Source organism: Lissotriton helveticus, chromosome 5_1 (genome assembly GCF_964261635.1).
Source record: "Lissotriton helveticus chromosome 5_1, aLisHel1.1, whole genome shotgun sequence".
NCBI classification, from domain to species: domain Eukaryota; kingdom Metazoa; phylum Chordata; class Amphibia; order Caudata; family Salamandridae; genus Lissotriton; species Lissotriton helveticus.
Window position 1 is genome coordinate 1,931,454,971 of NC_136065.1, and position 12,116 is coordinate 1,931,467,086.

Consider the following 12,116-nt stretch of genomic DNA (forward strand, 5'->3'; position numbering starts at 1 on the left):
AACCGGTCCTTGGATGCTTGATTCCGGTCTGGGAAAGACATGGCTTGGTAGTTCGGACTGGACTGTTCCCATGAGGCACAGGGTCAGAGCTGATTTGCATATAGCCAGTGTCTAACCCAGGGTGGTGTGGAGTGCAAAAAAACGATGGATTTAGGCCCAGATCCTTGTACTGGGGTGAATGTATGACATTGTTCTACATTCTGTCCATCAACTGTGTTTTTTGCAATTTTCACCCCGAGTGGGCTGGGTATGCTCAGACGTGAGTCCCAGGCTCTCCACACCACTGGAGTCAAGCTATCCAGGCTGATGAAGGCTGATAGCCAGAAACCGGTCCTTGGATGCTTGATTCCGGTCTGGGAAAGACATGGCTTGGTAGTTGGGACTGGACTGTTCCCATGAGGCACAGGGTCAGAGCTGATTTGCATATAGCCAGTGTCTAACCCAGGGTGGTGTGGGGTGCAAAAAAACGATGGATTTAGGCCCAGATCCTTGTACTGGGGTGAATGTATGACATTGTTCTACATTCTGTCCATCAACTGTGTTTTTTGCAATTTTCACCCCGAGTGGGCTGGGTATGCTCAGACGTGAGTCCCAGGCTCTCCACACCACTGGAGTCAAGCTATCCAGGCTGATGAAGGCTGATAGCCAGAAACCGGTCCTTGGATGCTTGATTCCGGTCTGGGAAAGACATGGCTTGGTAGTTCGGACTGGACTGTTCCCATGAGGCACAGGGTCAGAGCTGATTTGCATATAGCCAGTGTCTAACCCAGGGTGGTGTGGAGTGCAAAAAAACGATGGATTTAGGCCCAGATCCTTGTACTGGGGTGAATGTATGACATTGTTCTACATTCTGTCCATCAACTGTGTTTTTTGCAATTTTCACCCCAAGTGGGCTGGGTATGCTCAGACGTGAGTCCCAGGCTCTCCACACCACTGGAGTCAAGCTATCCACGCTGATGAAGGCTGATAGCCAGAAACCGGTCCTTGGATGCTTGATTCCGGTCTGGGAAAGACATGGCTTGGTAGTTCGGACTGGACTGTTCCCATGAGGCACAGGGTCAGAGCTGATTTGCATATAGCCAGTGTCTAACCCAGGGTGGTGTGGAGTGCAAAAAAACGATGGATTTAGGCCCAGATCCTTGTACTGGGGTGAATGTATGACATTGTTCTACATTCTGTCCATCAACTGTGTTTTTTGCTTATACGTGTTTAGCCATGCAACAGTTGATGTTGCTGCACCAAGGATATGGTGCTGGATAACTAAATACTTAGAAGGTCCAAAAGGCGAGACCTATTGGCATGCCTGTTTTTTTTAAAAGTGTGTGGCTATGTAAAAATGTATACTTTTGAATGATATACGGTTACAAGTTTAACAGAAAAGTTTGGGAAATAATAACCCAGTAATTATTTCTCTACCTAGTAACAATAAAAATCAGCAAATGTGGCTTGCTACTTTCAAGTAATTACTTAGCATCTTAGGAAGTATGTTTTAGTCCTGGTGTGAAGATTTACAGCCATTCATTTCCAGTAGTTTACATAATGTTTACGTGCTAATAAAACACACATATTCAAGTTATGTTGGGGAGAGCAATGTGTATAGCTATGCTAAACTTTACTGAGCCAACACTTCGACTATCCAGGAGTTCCAGCTCTCATGCTACAAAGCTCGCTCTGACCTCATACAAAAGAAAAAAAACATTACATTGGTAGCTACAACTTAGAACTTTTGCCATATGGACCTTTCTGGCCCAGACAGCACTTCTGAAAAATTCATAAACAGATTTAGATAATAATGCAACAAACATGTATTCCTCAAAGCTTTACCATAGAGTAAAATCATCATACCTTAAAACAATACTTTTTAATTTTGCAAAGAATAATAATAAAGCGATCGGGCAAACCGGATAAGGGAAAAAAACAGAAAAGCACTAGTGTGGGAAGGGGAGAACAGAGGAACACAGACTACAGAGAAAACGGGAGACACCTTGGTGACTGGAGACAGAGAGGCCCGCAAAGGAGGGGGGACGGAAAGGGAAGGCAGCTGGAGACGTTGAGTGAGGAGACCAGAAACGAAAGAATAAATAAAGGTGCTTCACCATGCTGTTTGAAAAAATTGCATAACCGCCGTTGGCATCTGCATGAACAGACTATAAAAAGTGGTATGTAAATATACATTTGTATTTAAACTACTGATTTCCAGACATAGGCTGCGGTCACCGCCTTGTCTGAAAGGACAATGTGGCTTTTAGGCTACCTTCCCAGTTGAATGCGTTTGAAATGCATTAACACCTTGCGTCTGAAAGACAACCTACTGAAGAAGCTTCCAGCAAGTCTGGAGTGGTGTGAAACGTCCCAATAGTGAGTAGAGGTGTTTGACTGGGATTCTGCAGAGGCACAATACAGTGAAATGTTGCCCCCTTGTAAAGATCGTTATCATAGAGAGGAAATGTAAATGTGGCTTTGATCAACCTGTACATATGGATGTTTAAACAAGTTTCTTACGGAGATAAGAATGATGTACAAAGTTTCCATTCCCTTTGCGCTGTAACGCAGCAGCCACAGGTACAAATAAAAGCAGGGCTGACTCTGACTTTTATCCTTTCCATTGTTAAACAAGCAGACTCGCATGATCGTCCGAGACGACATTGCACAATGTCAGTAGCCGTGTCACTGACTGTTAGTCACGCATGATCGTCACTCAATAGCTATGATGTGCGCGCCCACCCCAGTTATGTGTACGCATAGCGTTTGATTTGGCTTTGAAGTTGTGCGCCACAGCACAGTTAATGGTGTAGAAAGTTTCACAGACAAAATGCTCGCAGTCACTGCACATACACACCTGTATTTTTAATCTGTATCATTTTGAGATTTTGTGTGTGCACATGTAGTTACCTTTCTATGTTACGTGGAGATACATGTGCACATGGTGTAAAACAGGAAAATAAACCTTTGTGCACATTGTATGCCTTTGTCCCTTGCTCTTAGAAGCTCGCAGGCAGTTATTCCGTCCGTGTTTTTTTAACAATCTGAAGGTGCAAATGTGAACAGGTTTGTTTACTTGACTGCTTGTCTTTGCGATTATCTCATCTGGTGCACAATTATCAAAAAATAAAGATATAAATGGGGGGGGACTGAGGCATACCTGAAAACAAAACAAAAACATCACTCTCCAGAGAAAAGCATCTGAGCAATACCTTGCAGCAATAGAATGTTGTTTGATGTTGTTTGTATATGTCTAAATTATACATTGTTTCAGGAGTGTCTAACCACCAATTGCGATTCTCCTATTAACATGACCAGACAATCTGGATTTCATTAAAGACACGGAGGCTAGCATTATGCATTCAACTTTTAATGCAACTCCAAACAGCCGCATATGTCACAAAGCAATAGTTCCAATGGAACATTCTTAACAAAACAATTCTAGTAAGCACTAGGCAAGGAGCCTCTTTTAAATAAGGAGTAAAGGAGAGAAAGGAAATGTCCCAATGAGAAACTTCAGCGGTGAGACTTCATAAAATCAGGATAGATGGAGGGTAAACGAAAACTCCAAGATCCGATGGCACATGGTCCAGAATATAAGTTCACTGGAGGTTATCTGAAAAGAAGAGAAGTGTATATAAATTCAGAAATATGAAGAAGGAATCAAATAGAAATTTCCATTCATTAAGGTATGTTTATTGACATAGAAAAGCAATAATGAACATTTAATCAGTTTTACAGAAGAAAATAGTATATAAATGAATAATTATCAACCACCCAGGGAGGGTGGGAGGGATAATGCTAGCCTCCGTGTCTTTAATGAAATCCAGATTCTCTGGTCATGTTAATAGGAGAATCGCAATTTCATTACAAGACCGGAGGCTATCGTTATGCATGTTGGTAGCCTTGTAAAACAACATCAGACATGTGAGAAATAGGCTTGCAATAATGATGAGCAAAGGTTCTAGAATTTGACCAATCAGCAGCTTTTAGAATATCATCCAACTTACCTCCTGACCAGAATGACTTACTGGCCATAGCACCTCTGATAGAATGTGGTTTGAAGATATTAAGATCAACACCAGCAAAATTCATAACACTTTTAACCCATCTTGCAATAGAGGTAGAAGAGATACCTTTATGAGGTTTAACAAAGGATATAAGCAATTGATTAACACCAGAAGGGCGGAGAGCATGCATTGTCGAGTCATATTGTTTCATACAATCTACAACACAAAGTTTTTTACAAATATCAAAACGAGGATAGAAAATAGAATCAGACATAGTTTTGGTCCTTCTGTGGAGTTCAAATTTAACACCAAACATATCATAAGATCTATAGGAAATATCTAGAGCTCTAACATCAGAAACTCTACGGCATGAGATTAGACAAAGAAGGGTAGCTAGCTTGATAGAAAGATTTTTTCTGTTCAGAAGTGAGTTATCTGGCCAACTACAGAAAAGGTCAAGAATTAATTTAACATATCGTCTAGATATATAATCATACGAATACCCTTCTCTCTGAGGGATGAGGCGACTGCTCTCATTACCTTGGTGAAACACCAAGGGGCTGAAGAGAGTCCGAAGGGGAGAGCCTGGAATTGATAAAGTCGATTCTTCCAAATGAATTGTAGGAAGGGTTGATCTTCCTTGGCCATAGGAATGGTAAAATAGGCGTCTTTGAGATCCAGTTTGACCAACCAGTCTCCTTCTAGTAATAGGTCTCTGAGAAGATGGATACCTTCCATTTTGAAATGTCTGTAAACCAGATATTTGTTGAGTTCCCTGAGATTTATGACGGGTCTCCAACCTTTGTCCTTTTTTTCTACCAGAAAGAGGGTACTCACAAACCTCAGAGTTTCCATAGGGACTTCTGTGATTGCGCCTTTCAGGAGCATTGAAGTGATCTCCTCTTCTATAATCTTTTCTTGATCGTGAGAGAGAGACATTACTCTTGGGAAAGAAACCTGAATCGGTGTGTCTGTAAAATCTATTGAAAAGCCAGTAACAGTGTTCAGAACCCAGGGGTCTTGAGTAATCAATTTCCAGTTCTGGAGAAAGAATTTTAGTCTGCCTCCCACTTTTGTGGGAGGGGAAAAGGGCATCAAAGGATACAAAAGACTTACTTGATGGGTTGGTGTCGTTAGATCCCCTCCTTGGTCTCGAACCTCTCGAGCGGAAACCTCTTCCTCTTGAAGGATAGAATTGAGTTTGATATGAGGACTGATAGTCGCCTCTTCCGCTATAACCTCTGGATCTACCGAAGAGCCTACGATTAAAGCGGCCGAAAGATAGGCCCCTTCTTCCGGCCCTGCCAAAAAGGTTATTGTTATCGACATTAAAGACCTTTTTCATACTTTGGTGCGCTTTATCCAGGGCTGTAAAAGTGGATACATATTTGCCTAGAGTTTTGATTAGGTCTTCGCCAAAAAGGAGACCTTTTGGGTTAAGTGAAGGTTCCTTATCGGCTAAGTCGCTCAATTTTGGGCTAATCTTAGTCAGGACCACTCTCCTTCTTTCCGAATTGAGGCCAGCATTAGCGTTCCCTAGAAGGACTAATGCCCTTTGACTCCAACCACGTATAAGGTTAGTGTCAAGGCTGGAACCGTTAAGATGGCTGATTTCTGCGGCATCAATAATCTTAGTGAGGGGGCCTAAGATATCAAGAACTCTGTCTTGACAAATTTTAAGGGATCTCTCCATACCTTTTCTTGGATCCCTGCCAACCTTGAAGAGATATTTAATCAGTTCGGGATCAAGATTAGGAGTCTGGCAGACTCTACCTTCGATAGAAGGTCTTGAACATTCAGTTCGTAGGAGATTACGAGTGTCCCTCTCTAGGGGATTCCTGATCCATTTAGTAATAAATTTGCTGACATGGTCCATAGGGATCCAGTCAGAGCTTCTAGGGTGTCTGATGTTCAGGGGTGAAAACATCTCTTCACCTGAAGGGTCAAGGATACTATCCTTTGATGAGGAAGGTAAATTGTCATCATATGAATCAAACTCCTGATTATCCTCGTCCAAGTCGAGGATATATTCGTCGGGAAATTCTGAGGCATTATCGGTGAAATCATCATCGTTAGAATTATTAAAATCATCAAGGATAGATTCATTATTCTGAGCACTTGGATAAGTTGTGCCGCTGAGGACACCTTTATAATTTGTGCCGCGAGGGACACCTTTATAATTTGTGCCGCCAAGGACACCCGAGGTACTAGGACCTGAAATAGTGCTCTTAGTGGTAGAGTCAATATTTTTAGTTTTTTTTGTTTTTTTACCCCTTAATTCATTGAGGTCAGCCATGTTTTCAAAATCATATTGAAATTCATCCTCCTCTTCGGGAGGAAAGGGTCTTTTAGAACCCATGGTTTGCGAAAGTGTAGCAAACATGCAAGCCCTCATTTCTTTGTGTATTAATGATTTAAATGCCTCCTTATCGATGTTGGGGATGGAAATATCGTTTTGGTCTGAATCTGAGTCAGACATGATGGGAGGTATAAGGACCCTTCTTGTCTAAATCCTTTTTTTTTTTTTTTTTTTTATATTAGAGTAAAGATAAAGAGTTATTCTCCCTCTTTTTTTTTTTTTTTTTATATAAGCACAGTGGCAGTAAATACAAAGGATCTGCAGCCTATTTAGGCGTAAAATGAAATATATACAGCCACATATAAGAAATAGCGAGTATAACGATATAAATGATGTAGCTCGGCCGATCGCGTTGGGAAACTGACAGTTTCCCTATGCGCGATCAGCCGGTTACCTAGAGACGCTCATTCTGAGCGTCGTGTTAGAGGAAGGGTGCTAGGCAACAACAACGCGCAGCGCGTGTGTTTCCAGCGGCCCTTCCTTATATTTTGGGAAACAAAACAGCAACGTGACGTTTTTGGACGCGGGCGCTGTAGATGGCGCCGTAGAGTGAAGGGAAGAGGGCGACGATGAGTTTTTTAAGGCACTGCCCTCTCGGTCAGCGGCAAAGTGCTCGAACAGGCAAAAGGGAAGGCGGCCCAGTTATGGGGTAGAGAAACGAACAAAGGGACATCAAGCCGACCTCCATACATTGGAGGACGGGTAAGAAACGAATAAGGAGAGAAAGGGGGGCGGATCGTCCCGCGAATGAAAGGTAGTCAAAGAATCATATACGCTGGCAAAGAGTAACTCTAGTGTCATACATCGAAGGAAATTCATAAATATTAGTATAAACATTCGTCGAATGGTAATTGATAACAGTGGTAAAAACATCATAAATAGATGGTGATTAGAAATAGATTTAAAAGTAAATAAAAATGTTACTTAAACCATATGTATTGACAAAAGGGTAACTTTAGTTAGCATTTATCGAAGATAAACCATAAAAACCAGTATAAGCACAATAAATAAGTGGCAATTAATGAACAGTTTGAGAGTAAGTAAAAAGATGACTTATCTGCTTGGAGCCGCATTTAAAAGAGGCCCCTTGCCTAGTGCTTACTAGAATTGTTTTGTTAAGAATGTTCCATTGGAACTATTGCTTTGTGACATATGCGGCTGTTTGGAGTTGCATTAAAAGTTGAATGCATAATGATAGCCTCCGGTCTTGTAATGAAATCAAGGTTATTACTCACTTTCCTTGTTAAAAGTACTTTGTCAATGGAAACTTCTTATCTATCAACTTGTTCTTTTAATGTAATTTAAAACAATGTTATATTTAAACCCATTAAGCCTTGCAAAACCTCGTAAACTAACACGCCACAGAGAAACACGTGTCGACTATTCGAGCATGTGTTTGAGTTAAAAAACAATACAATTATTTTCTTTTCACCAAATAGGACTGCAGCAATTAAAGTCTTACTTTACAATATACGGAATGCATCTCTGCCACTGGGGGCTCAGGTCAGTATTTGAAACGGTCTTAATTTTCTGGGTAGAAACGGAAATGTTTAAGCACAAAAACATTAATAATTATGAAACAAGTACGTCCTGGACATGCAATGATAAGGCTCCACAAATGTTTATGGTTTGGTACTCCTAACTGTTTGTCCCAGCGATAGAAGAGGCAAATGAAGCTGACGAGGAGGGAGGGGGAGAAGGGAGGGGGTAGTGCGAGCAGAAAGCAAGGGGGTGAAGGAGCAAGTTTCATGCACTGTAAGGCTTAATGAGCCATTACAGAAAGCCAGATGGCAGCTGTGCACGTTAATGTGTGCATAACGTGCACGCTGGAGGCCAGCAAAAGCCTGTGGGTAGCACTTTGGAAACCCACTTACTAAATGCCTCGTAGAGCAGCGCATGCGCTGGCTCAGCGAGTCCTAAATAGGAATCCATCTTTAAGGTCCCATATCTACGTACCCCTTGTTGGCTGACTTCCTGTCCCCTGAGATTCCTATGCCCAAAGCTCCTGCTCCCAGAATTCTTTTGCCTGTCTGTAGGTGTTACCTGCCTGTGAGTCTTTGGGCTACTTACTCAAGGTCGCTAAGGGACTCATTTTCTAGAAACAGACGCATTGCTGCATTAAAGCAGTGATGTGTCAGTTTTCTTGCTCCTGTGGGAGAAACCCTTGCGCCACCATGGATTTACAATTCCGGCGTAATACTGGGGTTGTTGTGGAAACTGACGCAACTCCAGCAATGTGTCAAAATTCAGAAGTGATGCGTCAGTTACAACTGACACACTACTGAATGGGGACCAATGTGTTTGAGCGTGAAAAGGTGACAATGCCACTTTGCGCTCAAATATATTGGTCCTGGATGTGATGCATACAAGTTGGCATAGTGCCCATTTGTATCTGTGACGTCAGCACGTAATTTCACAAATTGTGACATTATGCGTATATACTTACCTTAGGTGGCCCTCTTACCTTGTGACTTGATTGCATATTGCAGTCATGTCACTACAGCTGGTGTGGTTTCTTGGACACACCCAATGTGTCATCTCTATGCATGGGTTTGGTAGGATAGGTCTGCTATCCGACCAGAGCTAGATAAATCAACTCCGCACAGGATGGCACTACTTTTCAGCTATGGATAACCTACATAAGGAACAACTCTGCTTTCTCTCACATGTGAGGAATGTCTCTGCTGAGTGCACCAAACAAAAGAGGAATCCGCCGGCCAAGACCTAGCTCTGCTGTCTTTGACATGGGTGGAAGGGTGAGGGATAGATACGTTTTGGCATGTTTTACCCTGCTCTTAAAAATTAAATCTTCACCAACTTCATTATGATGTTAAAAAAATATTTTGAAAGTCAACCTGCTGCGAAACTGCGTGCAACTTGGCAAATGTCACATTATTTCTAGGTATAAAAATGACTTTACATTTGATGGGGCAGCCTAATTGCACCCAAAATTGCTGTAATAACTGTTTCAAAAGACAATAATCTGAGCGATGGGCAGTGCCAGTGTGTGCTGATTCGTTGGGTATGAAGAGCTTCAGAGAGCCTAGAAGCAAGGCCAACCTGAACATTCAGCAATGTCACAGACACACATACATTAATGGCAAGGCCCATCTAGTGTGTATCGTTCCCTTCCATCACAGACACTTTGAACAGTACTTACATCTGTATGTACCATTTCATCATGTACCAATCACCAACATGGCCCAGCCAGATTATTGCCCGAGGAACTGGGAGTCAATGTGACCTTCAGTTAGCAACCTGGAATGATTTTTATGTTTTAAACTGTAATAACAGGCAGGAGGGATGGCTCAATCAGTTGAACGCTGGCCTCATAAACATTGGCAGAGTGTGGTGTGATGCACTTTGTATAAAATAATGTGTATTATTCGTCACTGATTAAACCATTCACGTTTAATATATCAGCTGAGGTGGTTTTATGGTTACACAGCATTTTACTGCAATCCAAAGAAGTCCATCCATAAATTAATTCACAACTCGTACATGCTTGGTACTTTCAAAAGATGAAATGCTTACACACTTATCATGGACGTCTGGGCGTCGACGCGCCAAAAATTATACGTAGCGTAAGTTACGCCACTCACCTTTGACCCCGACGATCAGATCACAGAGTTGCCCCTTGCCCAAAGTTTAGAACTTAAAAAGCCTCCTATTTAATGCTAAGGAGGCCGAGAAGGACAATGGGGTTTTGGGGGGGTGGCCGACCAGCGGGAGGCTCTCCCCCCCCCGGGAAAGTTTGGGGCACCAGGGGAGGGGGGTGGGGGGGAAAGGAAGAAGCTTGTCCCTCGGGTGTATCCGTAGGTGGCGCTTTGGGCTGGTTTTGGGCTGGTGGGCTGGTTGGGCTAGTTTTGGGCTGGCTGCTGTATTTAACCGGCCATTTTAGGTCAATGCACACGCTTTCGTGGCAGTGACACAGCAGCCAGGGGGTCGTAGGAAATCTTGTGAGGAAATCTTGTGTGTAATCTGGTGTTGTTGGGTATAATCCGGTGTTGTCTGGGGCCCGGTGCCTGCTTTGGGGGTTAATTACCTCGGTGAAGACAGCAGCGTCGGTGACAGCGGAGACATACTTGGCTCGGTTGTGGCCCGGTCTGCGGCGCGGTGTGCAGTTTGTGTGGCGCTCGTGGTGGGCGAGATGGCGGATGGCGAGGACCCGCGGGTAGCGGAAGCATTGCGGCTCCTGAGCGAGGCGGGCCGCATGGACATTGTGCGGCCCGACCTCAAGGTAAGGCCACAGCGACGCGCTGCCAGCGGCGTCGCTGCGGCTGTGGCAGCATGTGAGCCGCCGCGATCGCGGCCGGCTCCGCGGGGGGGAAAGGGAGGCAGTGGTGCGAAGAGCGGCGGTGGGCGCCCGGGGGGGAAGGCGCAGGGCGCTAAGAAGGCGGGGCAGAAAGCGAAGAAGCGGCCCTTAGAGTTCGTGGAGGCAGTGGGGGGAGGGGGGGGCGGGGACGGCTGGTGACGCAGGGGTGGTGCTGGGAGGGCAAGGGGGGGTGGGGGAGGGTGAAGGGCCACGGGCAGTGCAGCAGGGGGAGGGGGGGGCGGGGGAAAGGGGGGGCAGGGGGCCGAGAGTGGGGAGGGGGCCGGGGTGGGGGACGGGAGTGCAGCTGGGGGGGGAGGGGGTCTGAGGGACGCAGGTCAAGGGGGGCAGGGGGAAGGGGGGCCAGGAGGGGCGGTCTCCCCGCTTTTGATTGAGGAAACTGAGGTGGAGGAGGACATGGGGGGAGGGCACGGAGCTGGACAGGGGTTCGTCGTCCTCGGAGGAGGGAGGGGGTGTGGGGGGGCACTGGGGGGTTGGCGCCGCCAGGGCTGCGGGGGAGGGGTGGGGGGAGGGGCCGGGCGGACGGGCGTGACAGACCTGAGAGCAGGGGTGGTGTGCACGGTGGCGGCGAGGCAGCGGGTGGGAGAGGGGGGTCGGGGACGGGGGGGTGGGTCAGAGGTGCGAGGGCATGGGAACGGGGGGGGCGGAGGGCAGTGGTGGGCGCTGGGGGGGTGGCAGCGAGGGGGTGGGGAGCAGCAGGTGGGGGGCCTGGGGTGCTGGTTTTGGGGGGGGGCAGGGCCGGGTTGGGGTTCCGGGGTGTGGGGAGGGCCGGGGGGCTGGGCCGGGGAAGGGGGGTGGGATCGGGGGGGCGGGGGAATTCCGTCGAGGCGCGGAAGTCATTCGGCGGGATGGGGGAGGGGAGCGGCTATGGGATGGGGCAGTTGGGGGGGGAGCGGCACGTGGGGGGGAGATGGGGGGTTTTATCACCCTGGCTTGCTGGACTCCACAATTTTTCCTTGGCAGGAGCTGTTTGCGAGGCGCTCGGGGGAGCAGCCTGCGGCTCCCACCCACCGAGGGGATGGGCCGGCTCTGTCTGGTGCGGGCGGCCGCGCTCCAACGAGGGACCTAACTCGTGACCACAGCGAATGGAGGCGGGATGCGTCTCCGACAGCCCCTCCCCGAAGGGTCTTTACGGCCGCCGGGGGGGGGGGAATGAGGATGGATGTGAACAATTCTGCGTGGAATGCGAGAATGGAGGAGGAAGGAGCGAGTGTGGATTTGGGAGAGTTGATGCGGGTGTGTCTTGAGAGAGCGGGTTTGAGCCGGCTGGAACCCCAAGTGGGGGGCCGGGGGGGTGTGGAGCTGGCCGATGGAGAATCGGAGGAAGAGGGTGAGATTAGGGAGGACGGGGGGGCTTGTAACGTTGTTGACAGTGTATTGCAGGTGCCAGCAAGGCAGGTTGAGCCCAGAGTGACGGCCCCCTCAGTTCCAC